The sequence below is a fragment of the Ovis canadensis genome, chromosome 18, assembly GCF_042477335.2.
Source record: "Ovis canadensis isolate MfBH-ARS-UI-01 breed Bighorn chromosome 18, ARS-UI_OviCan_v2, whole genome shotgun sequence".
Classification (NCBI taxonomy): Eukaryota; Metazoa; Chordata; class Mammalia; order Artiodactyla; family Bovidae; genus Ovis; species Ovis canadensis.
This window is the reverse complement of record NC_091262.1, coordinates 38,682,713-38,697,302: the sequence shown is the minus strand read 5'-3', so window position 1 is coordinate 38,697,302 and position 14,590 is coordinate 38,682,713. Positions and strand designations below refer to the sequence as shown.

The 14,590-nt window shown below is 45.6% G+C and overlaps 1 long non-coding RNA gene across 1 annotated transcript; it reads left to right on the top strand.

Annotated features, from left to right (window-relative positions):
• The first annotated feature begins 2,963 nt into the window (after window positions 1-2,963).
• LOC138423378 (uncharacterized) lies at window positions 2,964-7,591 on the top strand. Its single transcript, XR_011250253.1, has 3 exons — window positions 2,964-3,015; window positions 4,073-4,180; window positions 7,412-7,591. It is a non-coding gene; the product is annotated as an uncharacterized lncRNA (long non-coding RNA).
• Window positions 7,592-14,590: the final 6,999 nt, after the last annotated feature.

The window sequence follows — 14,590 nt, the reverse complement described above, 5'->3', positions numbered from 1 at the left end:
CAATGGGGTATTTAACCCATCTGTGTTTTCATCCGCACCTGATCAAGCCCACCAAGACAGAATGGACTTTAAGGGAGAAACAGTCTTGGACCACGTGGTTTCTGGTTCAGCTGTGCTGACTGGCAGGTGAAGGCACACCAATCCCCCTTCTCTCTCTGGGATCTGGCAGGATTTGGATGAAGATGACCTGCCCCCCACCCCCATACTGGATGACGACGCGCCCACCGGCCCAGTGCTCCACTAGGACTGGAGGCTGCCTTAATGCCCAGTCCAGGGCCAGGTGAAGTCCTGCAACAGCCACTGCTCCTCTGCCAGCTCTGCCGGAGGTCGTCAAGCCACCCCCTCCGCAGGCTCCAATCCCGGTGGCAGAAGCCTCTGGCCAACACTTCCAGGATCTGGCTCAGCCGAACCACCCAAGCTATACCTGCCTCTCCCGTGAGGACTGACTGGAAGGGGAAAGGAGACCCTGGAATCAGACAGAGGCTGCTGGGTCTCAGATGGTGATTACATGCAGCCTTTGCGTCTCAAGCCTACCCCAAAAATGTCAGATGGGCGGGGCACCAAGTGATTCATGAATTTTTATACATCCCTGAATGCCCAGTACCTTTGTTGGGAAGAGACTTGCTGTGTAAATTGGGGGCAGAAGTGACCTGTCCCCCCACGAAAGACCTACTCTTCAAGTGGGCTCAACCACCTATTTACTCTTTCTCTCGGTAACGCCTCAAGATGAATGGAGGCTGCATGATCTCCCAGAAGGGAAATCGGCCGGGCTAAACAGTGTAGAGAAAGAGTTAAGTCAACATATTCCCTGAGGTCTGGGCAGAAGACAATCCACCCGCCCTCCCACCCCAGGCTTGCAAAACAAGTCCCAGTGGTAATAGAACTCAAACCTGGTGCAATTACGTCAGCACTCGCCTTGGGCCTGCCAGACCTTGCTAAGCCGTTTACTCTTTACGTGACTGAAAAGGACAAGGTGGCTATGGGAGTGTTGTGGTGACATGGGACAGACCCGTGGCTTATCTCCTGAAATGGCCGGACAGTGTTGCCACTGGGTGGCCAGGATGCTTACAGGCAATTGCGGTGGTTGCCTTACTAGTCTGGGAGGCAACCAAGCTAAATTTGGGCCAAGATTTGATGATAAAAGTCCTGTATTCGATCAACACTCCCCTGCAAGGGGACCCCCATAAATGGCTGTCGACATCAGTCATATACTGCTGAGGACATCAAAAAGAGGATACCCCCCAGGCTCAAGGGAACATACTGGCAGATGGACCGCTAAACAAGCAGCCGAGGGCTTGGGGGTGACAAGTGAGTCCCCTATTAAAGTTCTCATGTTGGTGGAGCTGCCTAAGCTAACGCTGGAGTCTCCAAAATACAGCGAAGCCTAAAACCAACTAGCCAAAGCGGAAGGGGCCATCAAAACTGAAAAGGGATTGTGGGAATTGCCAAGTGGCAAATTATTGGTACCGGAGGAGCTGGTACCCACTCTGGTAAGCCAAATACACCAAGCGACCCACCTAGGCCATGTTAAACTGAAAGAACTAATTTGAAAATATTTCTTGATTCCCCACCTCTTCCCTATGTAGGACAGAATCTCAGAACTGCACTGCTTGTTCACAGGTCAATGCTGCCTCTCAGCACAGACAAAAACCTCTGGGGATTCAGCTGAAAGGCACGCTGCCCTTTGAACACCTGGGAGTGGACTTCACTGAAATGAAACCTCACCAACACTACTGTTACCTGCTGGTCATGGTATGTACGTTATAGGGATGGGTAGAAGCTTTTCCTACCTGGACTGAAAGAGCATCAGAAGTAGCCCTGTGCCTGCTTAGGGAAATAGTTCCCAGATTTGGATTTCCTTCCAGCACTGGATCAGACAATGGTCCGGATTTCGTAGCTGATATAGTACAAGAAGTAAGCAAAACTTTAAGCATCAAACAGAAACTGCACACAGAGTTCTGGGGTGGTGGCACGGACCAACCGGACACTTACAGAGGCACTCTCCAAGTGGATCATAGAGACTGACTGCTCCTGGGTGGACTTGCTTCCGACGGCTCTGCTCAGACTCAGGATGACCCCGCAGTCCCAAGGCTGTTCTCCACACGAAATTGCGTATGTGAGGCCCCCTCCCATAATAATACGGGTGTCAACAAATTTGCCTCAGGTAAGGGCGGGATAGGATTTCGCAGCAGATAGAACTGGGTAAGGTAATAAATCAGGTAACTAAGTCTGTACAAGAAAGGGTGCCATTCCCCCTTGGGGAAGAGATTCATGAGTTTACTCTTGGTGACCAAATGTGGGTCAAAGATTGGAAATGTGATTCACTAGCCCCTCAGTGGAAGGGCCCTTATACTGTTATTCTAATTACCCCTACTGCAGTTAAAGTTGCAGGTACTGCCCCTTGGATCCATCATATGAGGGTGAAGTGAACATACCACACAGACCCAGAAAATGCTGAGTGGACTGCACAGAGGGACCCCGCTGACCGTCGAGAGACCAAGATCATCCATAAGAAGAAGGAAAGAAGATCCCAGACGAGCCCCTTGAGGATGAAGCCACATAATCAACTCCTGCTGCTTGGTCTCAACGTGCACATTCCTACATGGACTTCCACAATACCTCCAACTGTTGGGTACGCGGGGCTATGCTTCTTCCTGTGATGGATGGAGTTCCCTGGTGGGTGTCACCACTCTGCCAAAGAAATTTTAAACCACTCTGCATTTTCTGGGACAACAAAAAGAGACTTTGCTTTCTCTTGTCAATCATAATCTCTCCCTGCTCTCTTGGTTTTAGCCAGACCTAACAGTCAATAGACTCAGGTCACGGGGTCACTCACATATTGTGTAAACACCAGTTCATAAAAGTAACAGAAGCGGTAATTCAAATAAAATGGTTTTGCACATGCTCACAGCTGCTCAAGGAGGGACCTGTGCTATAGTTAAGGTTGAATGCTGTGTATACATTCCTGATTCATCTGGCAATGTATCAGCTGCTTTCGACATCATGAAAAACCAGGTAAAAACAATGTCAAATGAAAACATTCCTTTCTGGACTTCGGTACTATCTTGGGTGAAGGGTGACTGGCGAAAAACTATATTTACCACTGTTATAGTTGCCTTGATAGTTCTACTCTGTGGACCCTGCATTTTACAATGTATTATGAACTTTGTAAACCAAAGGTTGGGGTCGTTCTCCCAAATTGGCAGTCGGAGAGCCAGGGTGCAATATATCCTTATGAATGATGCTCATACTATGAGTTAAGAGCATCAAGAGGGGGGAATGAAGGAAGATACAGAACAGGCTCTATCTTGAAAGCAGGACTCCATCTTGGGTCGGACTGTGGACTCTGAGCTGTATGCCCACTATCTATGGAAACGCCATACCAACTGGAAAACCAGGCCCCCTGGATGGAAGAGCCCCAGGGCTCTCCATCACCTAAAAGAATACCCTAATTATCTGTGTAACCGAATAGAATCATACATTCCATTATGCTTTATTGGTATGACCACAAGCCTATTGATAATTGTCCACTGTTAACTACATAGGCTTAAGGCATATGAATTACGGGTTAACTTTGATTGTATCTTTCTTTTTCCTTTGTTCAGACTAGTTTCAGGGAATTTAGGGAGGTGGGTTTGGGCACATATGCTTAGGGTATAAGGTTTTCACAAAAACTGGTCTGGGTCCTTGGATAAGAGGAGACTCTGCCTTGGGCCCGCCAGTATAATAAACTGTACTCCACTATCTGCATTGTCCTGAGTGAGTTTGTTTCCCAGAACCCATGGTTATAAGAGGGTGGTGTTTTTGTTTTTTAGTTTTAGGTGGACAGCAATATGATTCACTTGTGCATAGGTATGTACACGTCCTTTTTGGGTTCTCTTTCCATAGAGTTTATTATGCGATGTGACTAGGGGTCCTCATTGATTATTTCAAAGAGTAGTGTGTGTATGTACATCTCCACCAGCTCGTTTCTCACTGTGCGCCACCTTTCCCTTTTGGTAACTATAAGGGGCTTTGCTATGTTGTAAAGCTGTTTCTGTTTGTAAAGAAGTTCGGTTGGATCCTGTTCTAGAATCCACCTCTGCTTCCCTGAAGTGGCACTGGCTACCCCCAGCACTTGGCAGTTGGGACAAGGAAACGACAATCTTCTAGAGTCAAAGGACTCAATTTTGTTTGTAGGGTAAGTATATGTAATTCGATAGCTAGTTCAGCCAGTAATGATGTTTTGTGTGTCCTTTCTGTGTGTTAAGAGCTGACAGGCTCGATTTTGGACACATGAGCTGAGCATCTGTCTAGAGGCCACATAGACTCACACGAGCTGTGTGCACGGCCTGGGGCCTCACAGACACAAGCTGAGCATCGGCCTAGGGGGCTCACAGACACACACGAGCTAAGCACCTGCTGAGAGCCCTCAGAGACATACACGAGTAGACAAGGACAAAACTGCAGACCAACTAGACTTCAACATAGCATCAGCCTGAAATTAAATGAAAGGAAAGCAATACCTAGTTTGTTCCATGAAACCTGCTTGACTTAGGATGCTATCTGAATCGTGGAACCTGAGTTGGCTTCAGTTCCAGGGCTGGATTGGGGTGGGGTCGAGACAGCTGAGCAGGGTGCCCATCTTAGATAACCCCTCTTAAACCTGTACTGTCTGGTTTGCCCTGGCTGGGGCCAGAATCCTAGTGAACCCAAATCCTAATGGCCTGACCCTCTGACTTGGAGGAACATGGAAAATCACCCAGACCCCAGCGCCCTGGTGCTGGGGTCCCCAGTTCAAGACTTCTTCCTGAGAGTGCAGCCTCCTAGGCACCTCAGCAGGGAGTGGTGCCTCAGGTATGCATGAGCCTAGAGGGGAGGGGTAAAGCTTCACCGGGGAAGGAGTCTTGAGATACAAGCCCTTGGGTGTTTGCTCAGGCACATTCCACCCAAATTCACGACCCAGGAAGCCTACTTTCCCTAAGGCTCTGGTTGCAGGTGGAACCAGAGTTGGGCATGAAGAGGTGCTGCCACCTTGTGGCCATTTTCTGAAACTACAACTTGTGTATCAGCGGTTACTGGCACCTCCAGTTCAAAAGGCCTGTGGGGCAGTTAATGACAGCTGCTATCAGAAAAAGGTCCTGTCACAGGTATTGCAGAAAGGAATTCCAAACACAACTGACTTTCAAAAAGCCAATTTAAGAGGTCAGTTTTCCTCACAACCTTTAATAAAAAGAAAAGAGATAAAAAGAATCCAAAGAGCCATAGGACAAGATGTAGATAAGAGCTGAGAGTCTTTCTAGATGCCCATGGTCTCACATGAGCTGAACGTCAGCCTTGAGGCCTCTAGAGAGACAGGAACTGAGCATCCACCTCATAGACACAAGAGGAGCCTCAGCCTTGAGCCCTCTAGATACACCCTAACTGAGAGTCTTCATACAAGCCCTATAGTCAGACACGAGCTAAGCATCTGCTTAGAGGCCTCTAGAGAGACGAGCTGAGCGTCTGCCTGGAGGTGTCATGGACACAAGGAGCTGAAAGTCTGCCTCAAGGCCTCATAGTCACACACGAGCTGAGGGTCTACGTAGAGGCCTGTTCTTGCCTGGAGACTTCATGGAAAGAGGATTCCAGTGGGCTTTAGCCCTTGGGTCCCATAGAATCAGAATAGATTCTTCAGAAGGACATAATGTTCAGCACAGGGAGCTTATTGGACCTTGTTTAATAACCTCTCTGGCAAATAATTGAAAAAAGAACAGATATGCGGTATGTATATGGCATAACAGAATAAGGAGCCTGTATACTGACAATAAGGACAAAACTGCAAATCAAATATAGGGCTACATTGTTTCAGCATGAGGTTAAAGAACAGAAAAGAGTGATGCCTCTTTTATTCCCTCTGATCTCCCCAACATGTGCTGTTTGCCATACCTGGACCCTGAGCAGACTTGGGTCCCATGACTGGACTGGAGAGGGGCTGACACAGTAGGGCCAGGTATCCTTAATTTTGAGCCCCCTCTTAAACCTGTACTATCTGGTTTTCCCTAGCTTGGACCATAGACCCTAGTGCATCGAAAATGGTAGCCTGAGCCTCTGACCACGAGAACTTTTGAAAAGTCACCTGGCCTCCAGGTCCGCTGGTGCTGGGGTCTCTAGCTGAAGCCTCTTTTCTGAGAGTGCAGCCTCTTAGGTGTTTCAGCAGGGAGCAGTGCCCCAGGTTGGGATGAGTCTGAAAGGGAGGGGTGAAGCCTTAAGGGGAAGAAAGTAGTAGTGAGACACAAGGCATTGAGTGTTTGCTCAGGTGAGTTCCACTCTAATTCTCAGCCCAAGAAGCCAACTTTCCCGAAGGCTCAGTTTGCCTGAAGAACCAGAGTTGGACATGAAACAGTGCTGCTTCCTTTGCGTGTAACTACAACTTAAAACATCTTGCTTACTGACAACTCCAACTGACAAGTTCTGTGAGGTTGCTTATGACAACTGCCCTCAGGAAAGGTCCTGGGGCGAGTATTGTAGAAAAAATTCCAAACGTAACTGACTTTTAAGAAGCCAGTTGCAACAAAGACATTTTCTTCACACAATTTAAGGAAGAAAAACAATTCCCAAACAGCCGCAGGACAAGATGCTCAGAATCTCTAATTATTACAGGAGGAAAGTCAATCAAAATAGCAAGAAATTCAATCACACTGTCAGAATGGCCATTCTAAGAAGTCCACCGACAATAAATGCAGTAGACAGCTGGAAAGAGATGTAACAGCTGCCTCCCCTACCCGACAGTCAGTGAGATGGACACTGGCAACAGCCACTGAAAGGAGAGTATCTGTATGCCAGGGGGAAAAAAAAAAACCTTTCAAAGGAGCTAATCCTGGGGTCTGACATACCCACATCTGCCCATATATTTCAAAAAGACACATACACCCCCACACTCCAGCACTACTTACAGGAGCCAAGAAACAGATCCAAGCAAATGTCCACTGACAGATTAAAGAAAAAGTGGTACTTGTGTACAGTGGACTATTCCTCAGCCCTGAAAAGCCACCACTGAAATTATGACATCGGTCACTACAAGGATGAACCTTGGAGGATCATAAACTAAGTGAAGTTAGTGAGAACAAGAAAGGCAAAAGAATATGATATCCCTACTGGCAAAAAATTTTAAATACATGAGGGAAAATCATTTAAAACTCAAAAAAATCCCTGAGAATTCAAACACTAACAATCCCCAAAAAGCAGGGGATAAAGGGGCAGGGATAGATTCAAAGGGTCACAACTAACATACACGGGAATCTGTATCTGTAATAGGTAATCCACAAGGATTATATTTTTCCTTTCATCCTTCCAAATTACACAGAAATCTGCATATCAACATATACACATAAAATGATATCTGTAATAGATAATTCACAAGGATTATCTCCTTCCTTCCTTCCTTTCACAGATACAAAACATCTGCATCTCTAAAGATAATCCCGATGGACATGATTTTCAGCAGATGATACTTTCCTCAGCCTTCTGAAATAAGCTCTGTGGTAAATGAATCCCTCAAGCAGGAGATATGCTGTAACGTGTATGTCATAATTGAATCAGGCGGCTGCCCACTGACAAGAAGCACAAAACTGGAGAGTAAAGAAAAGTAAAAGAAGAAAAGGGATGTCCGCTTCGTTACCTCCAACCTCCTTGACTTGGGCTGCTATCCCACCCCTGGAACCTGAGCAGGCTTGGGTCCCACTGCTGGACTGGATGGGGGTAGAAACAGACAGCTGGACAGGGTGCCCTTAATTGAGGCCCCACTTAAACCTGTGTGGTCTGGTTTTCTTGGCTGGTTTGCTTGTGAACAAAGTCCCTAGTGCACCCAAAAGATGGTGGTCCAACCATCTGACCACCAGGACCTTGGAAAAGTAACCTAGCCTCTAGGTCCCTGGTTGCTGGGTTCCTCAATTCAAGCTTCCTTTCTGAGAGTGCAGCCTTCTAGGCACCTCAGCAAGGTGCTGTGGCCCAGGTTGGGAGGAGTATAGAGGGGAGGGGTGAAGCTTTAGGGGGAAGAGTAGTAAGAGACAAGTCCTTGGGTGTTTGCTCAGGCACTTTCCAGCCTAATTCACAGCCCGGGAAGCTGGTTTTCCTTAAGGATCTCATTGCCCAATGAAGCAGGGTTGGGCATGAAGAACTGCTGTTGCCATGTGCTGCTGCTGCTAAGTTGCTTCAGTCGTGTCCGACTCTGTGCAACCCCATAGACGGCAGCCCACCAGGCTCCCCCATCCCTGGGATTCTCCAGGCAAGAATACTGGAGTGGGTTGCCATTTCCTTCTCCAATGCATGAAAGGGAAGTCGCTCAGTTGTGTCTGACTCTTAGCGACCCCCAGGACTGCAGCCTACCAGGCTCCTCCATCCAAGGGATTTTCCAGGCAAGAGTACTGGAGTGGGGTGCCATTGTGATATTTCCTATAACTACAATTTGACCAACAGTGCTTAATTGCAGGTGTAATTCACAGGTCTGGGGGTCTGTTAATGACAGCTGCCTTCAGAAAAGGTCCTGGGGTGAGTATTGCTGATATAAATTCCAAACACAGCCGACTTTCAAGAAGCCAACTGCAACAGGCAAATTTTCCTCACACCCTTAAAGGAAAAAAAAAACCCCAAATACCCAAAGTACAAGATGCACAGCATTCCTAATTATTACAGGAAGAATGACAAAATGGCAACAAATATCACACCACACCAGTCAGAATGGCCATCCACACAAGCCTACAAGCAACACATGTAGGCGAGAGCCAGCAGGTGAGGGAGCCCCCATACACAGTTGGTGGGAACGCACATTTGGCCACAGTCACTAGAAAAGATGGTCTCTGCATGTCAGAAGTTAAAGTTCCAAGAGAGCTAAATTAAAGTCTGACATTCCCACACCTGAGCTATCCTGAGAAAGCCATCACTCAAAAAGACACATGCAGCCCAATGTTCACTGCAGCATTACTTATAATAGACAAGACACAGAAACACAAAATTTCCACCCACAGCTTAAAGCTTAAACAAGATGTGGAACATATTTACCATGGACTATTAGCCATAAAAAAGCACCACTGAAATGGTGATATTAGGCCAGTGGTCACCACAAGGGTGGTCCTTGGAGGATCATATACTAAGTGAAATTTGCAGAACAAAGGAAGAAAATAGCAGATGAAGACCTTCTAGGCAACATAAAAACATAAAAACACAAAAAAAGAATTAAAAATTTAAGTGGCCAGGATGAATTCTGAGGAGGATAGGACTAACATATACACAGAAATCTGTTAGTCCAACATATAAACCAAAATCTGTATCTGTAATACATACTGCACAAGGATCTGATGTTCAGCAAATGGAACTTTCCTCTACCTTCTGCAGTAACCATTATGGAGAAAGAATCCAAGAAAGCGCAGATATGCTGTGTGTATACATCATAACTGAAAAATGCAGCTGTACACTGACAAGCACAAAACCGCAAATCAACTATATTCCAACATGGCAAAAGCATGAGATTACAGAAAAGAAAGGGAAATAAAAGAAGTATCTATTTCATTGCCTCTTGCCTCCCTGACGTGGGCTCCAATCCCATTCCTGGAGCTGGAGGAGGCTTGGTTCCTATGGCTGGACTGGGGTGGGGTTATGACATCAGGAAGTGTGCCCTTAATTTAGACCCCTATGACACCTGTACTGTCCGGTATCCTCTGGCTTGGACCACACGCCCTAGAGCACCCAGAGAAATGGTGGCACGACCCTCTGAGCTTGAAGGCCTGGGAAAAGTCACATAGCCTCCAGGTCTCCTGGTGCTGGGGTCTCCAATTCAAGGGCCCTCCTTGAGAGTGCAGCCTCCTAGGCAGGCCACTCACCTGGGATTGTGGCCAAAATTGGGATGAGTCTGCAGGGAAGAAGCTTACAAGTAGTGAGACACAAGCCCTTGAGTGTTTGGTCAGGCACCTTCCACTCTAATTCACAGCCCAAGAGGCCAGCGCTCCTTAAGGTTCTGGTTGCAGGAGGATCAGAGTTGGGGATGAAGAAGTGCTGCCTCTCGTGGGCATTTCCTGTAACTACAACTTGTACACCTGTGCTTACTGGTACCTCCATTCACAAGGCCTATGGGGCTGCTAATGACAGCTGCCCTCAGGAAAGGTCCTGGGGAGGGTATTGCAGAAATGGATTCCAAACACAGCCAACTCAAGGAGCCAATTGCAACAGGTGAATTTCCTCAATCCTTTATGAAAAATTAAAAAAAAATGGTACTGGAGAAGATGCTCAGCATCCCTAATTATTACAGAAGGAAAGACAATCAAAACGATAACACGAAACCAAATCCCACCGGTCAGAATGGAGATCCACCAAAGTCTACAAATAGCAAATGTGGGAGAGGGCCAGGAGCTGATTGAACCCCAGCACAAGGTTGGTGGGAATGGACATTGCCAACAACCCCTAGAAAAGAGCCTCCACATACCAGAATATAAACATTTCAAGAGAGCTAATTGTAGTGTCTGACATCCACACCTGGGCCTATATCCCCAGAAATCCATCATTCAAAAAGACACATGCCCCCCAATATTCACTGTTGTACTACTTATAATAGTCAAGTTACAGAACAACACAATATCCTCTGACAGATTAAAGCTTAAAGACAATGTGATAAACACATTGGACTATTAAGTCACCCATGAAAAAGCAGCACTGAAATTATGAAATTATGCCACTGGTGGCCACAAGGATGGACGTTGAGGGGGTCACACACTAAGTGTATTCAGGAGACAGAAGAAGAAAATAGCATGTTCCTTCCAGTCAAATAAAAAAAGAGATACAAAGAAACTAATTCACAATACAGAAAGACAGTCTGAAAATTCAAACACAAGGAATTCCAAAGAAAAGAAACAATAAAGGGCCAAGGATTAACTAGGAATTTGGGACTATATATACACAAAAACCTGTGTCTCGAACATATGCACTGAAATCTGTATCTGTAACAGATAATCCGCAAGGATTATCTTCCTTCCTTCCTTGCTTCCACATGCACACAGAAAACTGTATGTCTAACATATACACACAAATCCATATGTCTAACTTATACACAGAAATCTGTATCCATAAAAGATAATACAAAGGATTATCTCCTTTCTCTTTCCCTCCACATATATAAGAAATCTGTATCTCTAATAGATACTTAGAGCTTCCCTGGTGGCCAAAGGGTTAATAATGTGGGAGCCTGCAACCAACCCCTGGGTCCAAAAGATCCCCAGGAGAAGGGAATGGCTATCCACTCCAGTATTCGTGCCTGGAGAATCCATGGGAAGAGAAACCTAGAGGGTTACAGTCCTTGGTGTCACATACAGTCAGAATAGATATTTCAGAAGGATATAATGTTCAACACAGTGAACTTACTCAACCTTGTTCAATAATCTGCGGCAAAAAAATTGAAGAAAGAACAGATATGCTGTGTGTATATGTCATAAGTGAATCAGGAGCCTGTACACTGACAACAAGCACAAAACTGCAAAACAAATATAGGTCAACATTGTGTCAGCATGAGGTTAAAGAAAAGAGAAGACTATTGCCTATGTTATCCCCTCCGATCTCCCTGATTTAGGCTGCTTTCCAATCCCTGGAACCTGACCAGGCTTGGGTCCCATGACTGGACTGGAGAGAGGGTGAGACAGTTGGGGCAGGTGCCCTTAACTGAGCTCCTCTTAAACCTGACTACTTGGTGGATTGCCCTGCTGGCACCACAGATCCTAGTGGACCCAAAGGATGGTGGCCTGACCCTCTGGCCACAAGGACCTTGGAACTCACCTAACCTCCAGGTCTTTTGTTGTTTGGTCCCCAGCTGAAACCTCTTTCTGAAAGTGCAGCCTCCTTGGTGTCTCAGCAGAGAACGCTGTCCCAGGCTGGGATTAAGGGCACCCACCCTGACTGTCTCACCCCCTCTCCAGTCCAGTCATGGGATGCAAGCCTGGTCAGGTTCCAGGGATTGGAAAGCAGCCTAAGTCAAGGAGACTGGAGAGGATAACATAGGCAATAGTCTTCTCTTTAATCTCATGCTGACACAATGTTGACCTATATTTGTTTTGCAGTTTTGTGCTTGTTGTCAGTGTACAGGCTCCTGATTCAATTATGGCATATACACACAGCATATCTGTCCTTTTTTCAGTTTTTTGCCATAAAGATTATTGAACAAGGTTGAGTAAGCTCCCTGTGCTGAAAATGAGGGGTGAAGACTTATGGGGAAGAAGTAGTGAGACACAAGGTCCTGGGGCATACTGTACTCTAATTCACAGCCCTGGAAGCCAACTTTCCCAAAGGCTCAGTTTGCCTGAAGAACCAGAGTTGGACATGGAACAGTGCTGCTTCCTTGTGGCCATTTTCTATAATAACATCAGGCAGAGCTTTGCTGCTGGACATTTAATATTCATGAGGATCTAGGGGCTGTAAAAAAATAAAACACATGCTCTCGAGAAATGTCCTAGGGGTAGCCATGGATAAAGAATTCAAAACAAGGCAGATATTAAAGAAGCCATTTTCAAAATGTAAGCTTAACTCACCCTTTAAAAAAAAAATCACATGAAATGATGTCAACATCACTAAACATTAGAGAAGTGCAAATCTAAACTACAGCAAGGCATCACATCACACTGGTCAGAATGGCCACTGACAAACAGTAAGTGCTGGAGAGGATGTGCAGACAAGGGAACCCTTCTCCACTGATGCTTGGCATGGAAATTGGTAACAGCCACTATGGAGGCCACAGTGAGGGTTCCTTCAGACATGAAAATGAGAATGAAATTAGAAAACTTCCTAACACCATACACAAAATAAACTCCAAATAGTATAAATATCTAAAGGTAATGATGGATACTATGAAATTCTTGAGAAAAATATAAACAGGACATGATTTGACATAAAACGCAGCAAGTTTTTGTGCATCTACCTCTCAGAATAATGAAAAATAAACCACAAATCAGAAAATGGGACCTCATTAAACTTAAAACCATTTGCCTACCAAGGGAAACCCTAACTGTGAGACAATCTCAGCCCTCAGAATAGGGAGAAAAATTTGCAATGAGGATACCCACAGGGAATTCATCTCCAAAATGTACAAGCAGCTCATACAACACAATATCAAAAATAAATACAACCCAAGAACAAAATGGACCAAGACTGAAATGGATATTTCTCCAAGGAAGGCCTACAGATTGCAGTTAGGCACATGAAAACATGCTCAGCATCACTAATTATCAGAAATACGCAAATCAAAAGTCCAATGAGCTAAGCACTCACACTGGTCAGAATGGCCATTTCAAAACATCTTAAAGAATAAATGCTAGGATTTCCCTGGTGGTGTAGTGGTTAAGAATCAGCCTGCAAATGCAGGAGACACGGGTTCGATCCCTGGTCTGAGAAGATTCCACACACGTGAAACAACTAAGCCTATGGGCTAAAACTGTTGAGCGTGTGCTTCTGAACTACAACTACTGAGCCCTCGTGATGCAGCTCCTGAAACCTGGCACTCTGGAGCCCACATTCTGCAACCAGAAGCTCCTGCACGAGAAGCTGCACAGTGAAACTAGAGAGTAGCCCCCGCTTGCTGCAGATAGAGAAAGCCTACGCCTAGCAGCCAAGACTCAGTGCAACCAAAGATAAATGAATAAATAAAATTATTTTTAAAAGAATAAATGCTAGAGAGAGTGTGGAGACAAGGGAACCCCCCTAAACTGTTGATCACAATGTATGTAGGTTCATCCAGTAGGGAGAACACATGGAGGTTCATTTAAAAAATAACAGAAGTATTTCAGCGCTCAGCCAATCCCACGTCTGGGCATAAATCTGGAGAAAATAAAAAATTTTAAAGATACAAGAACCCCAGGAATCTCAGCTCCACAAAGGACAATAGCCAAGTCTGGGAAGCAAGCTAATTGATGGAATTACACAGAAATGAATACACAATTGAGTACATATACACAATGCAATATTTCTCAACCACAAAGAAATAGGAAATAATTCCAAGTCCCGCCACAGAAAAGAGTCAAGGTGATCATTCCAAGTGAAGGAAGCGAGACAGGGATGGACAAGTATCATATGATATCACTCTAGGTGTAATCTAAAAATGGATGCAAATGAACTTCTTTACAAAAGAGAAACAGATTCACAGACTTAGAAAAGAAACCTATGGCTACCAAGAAAGATATGTGGTGGTGGGGGGGTCAGGGAATAATTAGCTGGTTCAGATTAATATATACATATTAAACAGGTGCTATTGTTGTTTAACCACTCAATCATGTCTGACTGTGTGGCCCCATGGACTGTAGCCTACCAGAGGACTGTAGCTCCTTTGTCCATGGGATTTCCCAGGCAAGAGTACTAGAGTGGGTTTCCATTTCCTCCACCAGGGGATCTTGCTGACCCAGGGATTGAACCCATGTCTCCTGCAACTCTCCTGCACTGCAGGTGGATTCTTTACCACTGAACCAGCAGGGAAGTCATAAAACAGGTGATGAAGGGCTCTTAATAGTCTCAAGTCTAACAGGGCTTTAAATGACACCTGCCCTCAAGAAATGTCCTGGGAAAAATCATTGCAAAAGAATTCCAAACAGGGCCAAGTTTCAAGAAG